Source organism: Oncorhynchus tshawytscha, linkage group LG19, assembly GCF_018296145.1.
Source record: "Oncorhynchus tshawytscha isolate Ot180627B linkage group LG19, Otsh_v2.0, whole genome shotgun sequence".
NCBI classification, from domain to species: domain Eukaryota; kingdom Metazoa; phylum Chordata; class Actinopteri; order Salmoniformes; family Salmonidae; genus Oncorhynchus; species Oncorhynchus tshawytscha.
The window spans coordinates 25906978-25912977 of NC_056447.1; positions in this window are offsets into that span (position 1 = coordinate 25906978).

Sequence of the window (6000 nt, forward strand, 5' to 3'; positions counted from 1 at the left end):
CACCCAGAGAACACTATCCCCACAGTGAAGCATGGTGGTGGCAGCATCATGATGTGTGTGTGTTTTTCATTAGCAGGGACTGGGAAACTGGTCTGAATTGAAAGAATGATGGATGGCGCTAAATACAGGGAAATTCTTGAGGGAAACCTGTTTCAGTCTTCAAGCGATTTCAGACTGGGACGGAGGTTCACCTTCCAGCAGGACAATGACCCTAAGCATACTGCTAAAGCAACACTCGAGTGGTTTAAGGGGAAACATTAATGTCTTGGAATGGCCTAGTCAAAGCCCAGACCTCAATCCAATTGAGAATCTGTGGTAGGATTTAAAGATTGCTGTACACCAGCGGAACCCATCCGACATCCGAGCTGGAGCAGTTTAGCCTTGAAGAATGGGCAAAAATCCCAGTGGCTAGATGTGCCAAGCATACACCAAGAGACTTGCAGCTGTAAGTTCTGCAAAAGGTGTCTCTACAAATTATTGACTTTGGTGGGGTGAATAGTTATGCACACTCAAGTTTTCTGTTTTTTTTGGTCTTATTTCTTGTTTGTTTCACAATAAAAAATATCTTGCATCTTCAAAGTGGTAGGCATGTTGTGTAAATCAAATGATACAAACTCCCCAAAAAATCAATTTTAATTCCAGGTTGTAAGGCAACAAAACAGGAAAAATGCCAAGGGGGGTGAATAGTTTCAAAAGCCATTGCATCCATTGTTTAGCTGGAATGGAATATTCGTATCCTGTATATTTAACATATAAATTCAACACATAATAAATAACCTCATGCTATAGTACTTGGCACCCTATTCCTTATATAGTGCACTAATTTTAACCAGAGCCTAGATCTCATATTACGGTATTGATAAATGTTTTAATATATATATATTTTAAATATTAATGTCCCAAATGTTTCATTTCTACAGTTCTTTAATAAAAATGTAATTATATGTCACATTTGACTGTGTAAAACCTTGCAGTACTACTCTTTTCTCTGAGAGGGAGGCGGATACAATGGGGTCTGAAATTATTGAGAGCCTTGATAAAGTAAATAATGAATGTATAAAATAAATAATTCAAGTAATGAACTATATTGTATGCTTCAAAAAATTTGGAAATTATATTTTATACTAACACAATTTCTCAGAGAAAGAGATTTAGTTTAATAAGTAATCCTTTTTTTCTCAAAAAGGTGGGAGTCAAAATGATTGACATCCCTAAAGATTCTTATAAATAAAGTAGTCAAAAGTTGAGTATTTGTTCCCATTTAGCATTTGTTCCTATTCCTAGCATGCAATGACAACATCAGGCTTGTTACTACAAACTTGTTGGATGCATTTGCAGTTAGTTTTGGTTGTGTTTTAGATTATTTTGTGCCCAATAGAAATTAATGGTAAATAATGTATTGAGTCATGTTCAAGTCACTTTTATTATAAATAAGAATAGAACATGTTTCTAAACACTTACCATGATTACGGGTAATCCTTAATGAATCGTGATTAATGATGATTGAGAAAGTTACAGAGAGTCAAAGATCAAACCTCCAAGACATGCTAACCTCTCACCATTAGCAATAACAGGGGAGGTTAGCATGTCTCATTGCTCATCTTTATCAAGGGTGTTAATTATTTCGGACCCCAGTGTATATCTCGTTTTGCAACCAAAATATATTATTTGTCTCTCTGAAATAAAACCATCTAGTGGTTTACATTTCTGTAATTTAACAACCCCATGTCATGATAAGATGAGGTAGAAACACGCAACTCTTTCATAAGTTCTTGAAAAGAAAAAAGCTCATTTACAAACATTTCTGAAAATGGATATACAGTGTTTCGGAATGAAACTGTTCAGTTGAATAGTATGGTTCCAGGGGATACTATCTGGGAGAGCTGAGGTTAGAATGTAAATGAGCACATAAACCTCAAACATCTGGAACCCAAGAAAGAGTCTTCAAGCCTTACCAGGCAAGGCTTAACAGCAACGTCTCAATCAGAGAGCACTGTGGTATGTTTTGTAGCATTGAGGGCAATTTTTAAAAATTTAGTTTGAGACTCACTGAGGATTACTGAGAGGATTACTTAGAGTAAAACATCTAAAACAATAGAACTCACCTGCAGGCAAGCATAATGAAGTATACCCAGGTCGAGGCAGTTCGCTGCCACTGCTCAACGGTGCAGTCATCCCGTGTGTTTAATACAGAGTTTATGAACAGATAAACCACTTAACTTACATTCAACATCACTTCTTATTGTCTGTTGTCTAGCTCAAGTCTAGACTAACCTAGAATTATATTTAGTTATTTGTGTTGAAGAAATATGGATGAACGTGTACATAATGTATTTTATTAATATTAATATTTATGTACATATCAAGCAGAGACCCTGGGGGAATAGGAACGGTATAGAAATGTTTGTTTTATAATACTCAACACCATGAGGATAACCCCTGTTTGACTCCATGACATGAAAAGTTAGCTGCGTTTAAAACCTAGTACTAATTGAATGTACGTCTGAGATAAACTACCATGTTGGAAATGTTACTGTACCTTTTAAAAAGTTCATGTTTTCTACTTGCTTTGCCCTACTCAACAGCTTTAGCGGTCAATTTGGATTTGCAGTGGATTTGCATTTTTTATTGGCAATTAATCTTGTTTGCTAATGCAGCAAAGTTATGTGGGATGGTCAGGGAAGCGGTAGTAAACTGGAGTGAAAACCTGAAGGAAATCTATTTTCATCTGCATTGTAAAATATATCAAGTGGATTTAGTTGATTATTAACCAAATTTAAATATTTAAAGAATATTGTCTGGCTATAACATCAGCTAACACTGCAACATTTTAGGTCAGTGGATAACACATTTTAGGCTGTTGGCAAACTCTCTATTTCTAAATTGTGTGTGTTTGCGTGCGAGCGTGTGTGTGTGTGTGTGTGTGTGTGTGCTCGTATGTTTGTGTGTGTGCGTGTATGTATCTGCTTGTGTGCATTGTGCCAGTGTAATAACACTTGGTGAATAAAAGCCATGACTTTTATGCCTGTCTCTCTGTTATCTTGCTTTACAAAATACTTTTTCATTCCTGTATACATCAGCTCATAAGCATCATTATTCTTTGCATAGATATGATGTTAATGTACCTGAATTGTATAGTTCTGAACTAGCCGTTTTATAGAACAAAAGTGTTGTGTTATATGCTTGGGACTCTGTATGATTGGCATGTACAACTGTGCACTCTTTCTTTTTATGATATGTTGAAAAGGAAGAAACCATTCTGTCTGTAATCTCATCTTACTACATTGACCATACATCTCTCAAAGATAGAAGCAGATGAGACGAAGGGTACATATTCAACAGATTATATATTCCTCCCTTTGAATATGTGATACTGTCATCCTAAAGGCGGCCCATCAAACAGAATGCTTATTTAGAGCCCCGGGGATGAATAAGCCTCTGAGGGACATTCATCTATGGGGTTTTTCCACTGTGGACAGACCACACACTGGACCAAGTTCAGAGACACTGGGCTTGGGAGAACAACATCCCAATATATGTCATTCAATTGAATAGTGTGTACTGACAATCTTCAGTAGAAGCGTATCTTTTGTACAGAAAGCCATCCACAGGGTGTTCCGGTCTTATTGGACTGAGTTTTCAACATTGGTTCAAATTCTTTTCACTTTCACTATGTGTCTGTCTGTATGAAGTATGTTTTGCTACATTTATAAATAATCAATAAAATGGTGATGACTGATGCTGAATCTGCATTTACTTTCAGTGGGTTTTACATGTTCTACTCAGTGTACTTAAGCCAGCCAACTAATGACGGCTTCAAAGATGTTCTTGGGTTTTGATGAAATATCAAATGTAAATGTTGGTGTTGCGAGTTAGTTGATGGCTTTAGTGCACTGAGTGTTGTCTTGTGTTCAGTGACTGAGATTTGGACAGATACGGTACCTTCCTGCACAACTACAGGACTTCAGATTGAGATTTGGTGTGAAGATGGGAGGTATGCAAAACTTGCTCCTGGTTATTTGGAAGACTTTATATATTAATATTTCATGCCTCCCAGCTGCCTCAGTAAACAGAAAAACATATCCAGTTAAACAAATAGAGGAGACTTTGTCCCAGCACACACCATATTCCTATACCATATACTGTAAATACAGACAGATTATTAATTCATGACGTGACAAATGCTGACATGTACAGAATGTAAACATAGAGCATTGTAGTTCATGCGCAGATCATATTAGAAAAGGAGATGTTATGTTTGACACGTAAAAAATGCAACATCCACACTTCCCTCCCTCAAGGTTCAAATGTATATCAGGCTTCAAATCTGGAATCTCTATTTCTCTGATCTTTTTATTGCAGTTATGGATCAAATTATGCTGTTAAGAAATGTAAGAGATCAACCCTGTAGATCAGTGGTTCTTTACACACCCTGCCCACCCACGGCCAGTGCTCCCCTGCAAAAACCACTGCATGCAGTAATCCTAACACAGACTGATTGATTGTGAACAACCAAGGGTGTTTGATCATAACTCTGGCTCTTGCTACCCTCCTCTCTGTGGCTTTGCTGTTCTGATCTATCAGAAAACCCCACCCGTTGACAAGAGGTTCAATTAAGTTATGTTTTATGAAGCCACTGGCTGAAGATGAGAGTCATTCCGTTTTCAGCTAGGGGTATTTTGGAAACCTTGGCTTCAGCCCCAGTGAACAACATCAAGTGTGTAACTTGGGATTTGGGCTTTGGGAGCAAGCTGACCTACTGAATAATGAGAGTTTTATTCTCTTTAAGCCTGAAAGTTTGAAGTAGAATGGCCAACTCCGTCCACAAAATGAATCATTGTCATACCCTGATCGGTTTCATCTGTCTTTGTGCTTGTCTCCACCCCTCTCCAGGTGTCGCCCATCTTTCCCATTATCCTCTGAGCATTCATACCTGTGTTCTCTGTTTGTCTGTTGCCAGTTAGTCTTGTCTTGTCAGGTCTTACCAGCGTGCTTTCCCGTTTTCCTGTTTCTCAAGTATTTGTTTCCTAGTTCTCCCAGTTCTGACCATTTATGCCTGCCCTGACCCCGAGCCTGCCTGCCGTCCTGTACCTGCCTGCCGTCCTGTACCTGCCTGACTCTGACCTGATTACGAACTTCTGCCTGTCCATGACCTGCCCTTTGCCCCGTGTTATAATAAATTATTGAGAACTGTACTATCTGCCTCCTATGTCTGCATCTGTGTCATATCCTGAGTATTGATAGTACGAACTGGCCATGACTGACCCAGCAGACTCAGACTAGCTCCACAATGCTGTCTCCCAGTAAGGAACCACCATTGGAAGACACGAGGAGTTACTGCAATGCCTTATGGAGGGACTCCATACCCTGGAAGAACGCCACGACCATGCGTTCGATACATTGCTGGAGCAATTCCACGGATTCCCTACAAGGCAGCAAGCCACACCAGTAATTCCCCAGACTCTCAGCAATCCCGCCACCAGCGGCGCTTCTTCCCAGCCTACGCCAGAGTCCTGCTTCTTCCCAGCCTACGCCAGAGAACCCGGCTTACCTCCGGAGAGCTACGCTGGAGATTCTGGAACTTGCCGGACCATTTCTCTCCCAGTGCTCACTCTGTCACATGAATTGACGCTGGAGAGGCGAAGCAGGTACAGGGAGTCAAACATTTAATAAAGAACGGACATGGAGCGAGACAGGAACAGCGTCAGCACAAGGGTAACAAAGACAAAAAACAATTAATGCATCAGCAGGGAACAGAGCAGGTGAACTGACAAATATAGGGGAGGTAATAAACAGGTGATGAGTGAGTCCAGGTGAGTCCAGTATCGCTGATGCGCAGGACGACGGAAGGCAGGTGTGCATAATGGATGGAATGAGTGCATGATGCAGGGCAGCCTGGCACCCTCAAGCGCCAGGGGGGGAAGAGCGGGAGCAGACATGACACCCTCATCTTCGAGCTGCAGCCTTTGTCGTTCCCCTTGGACCACTCGAGGATAGCGT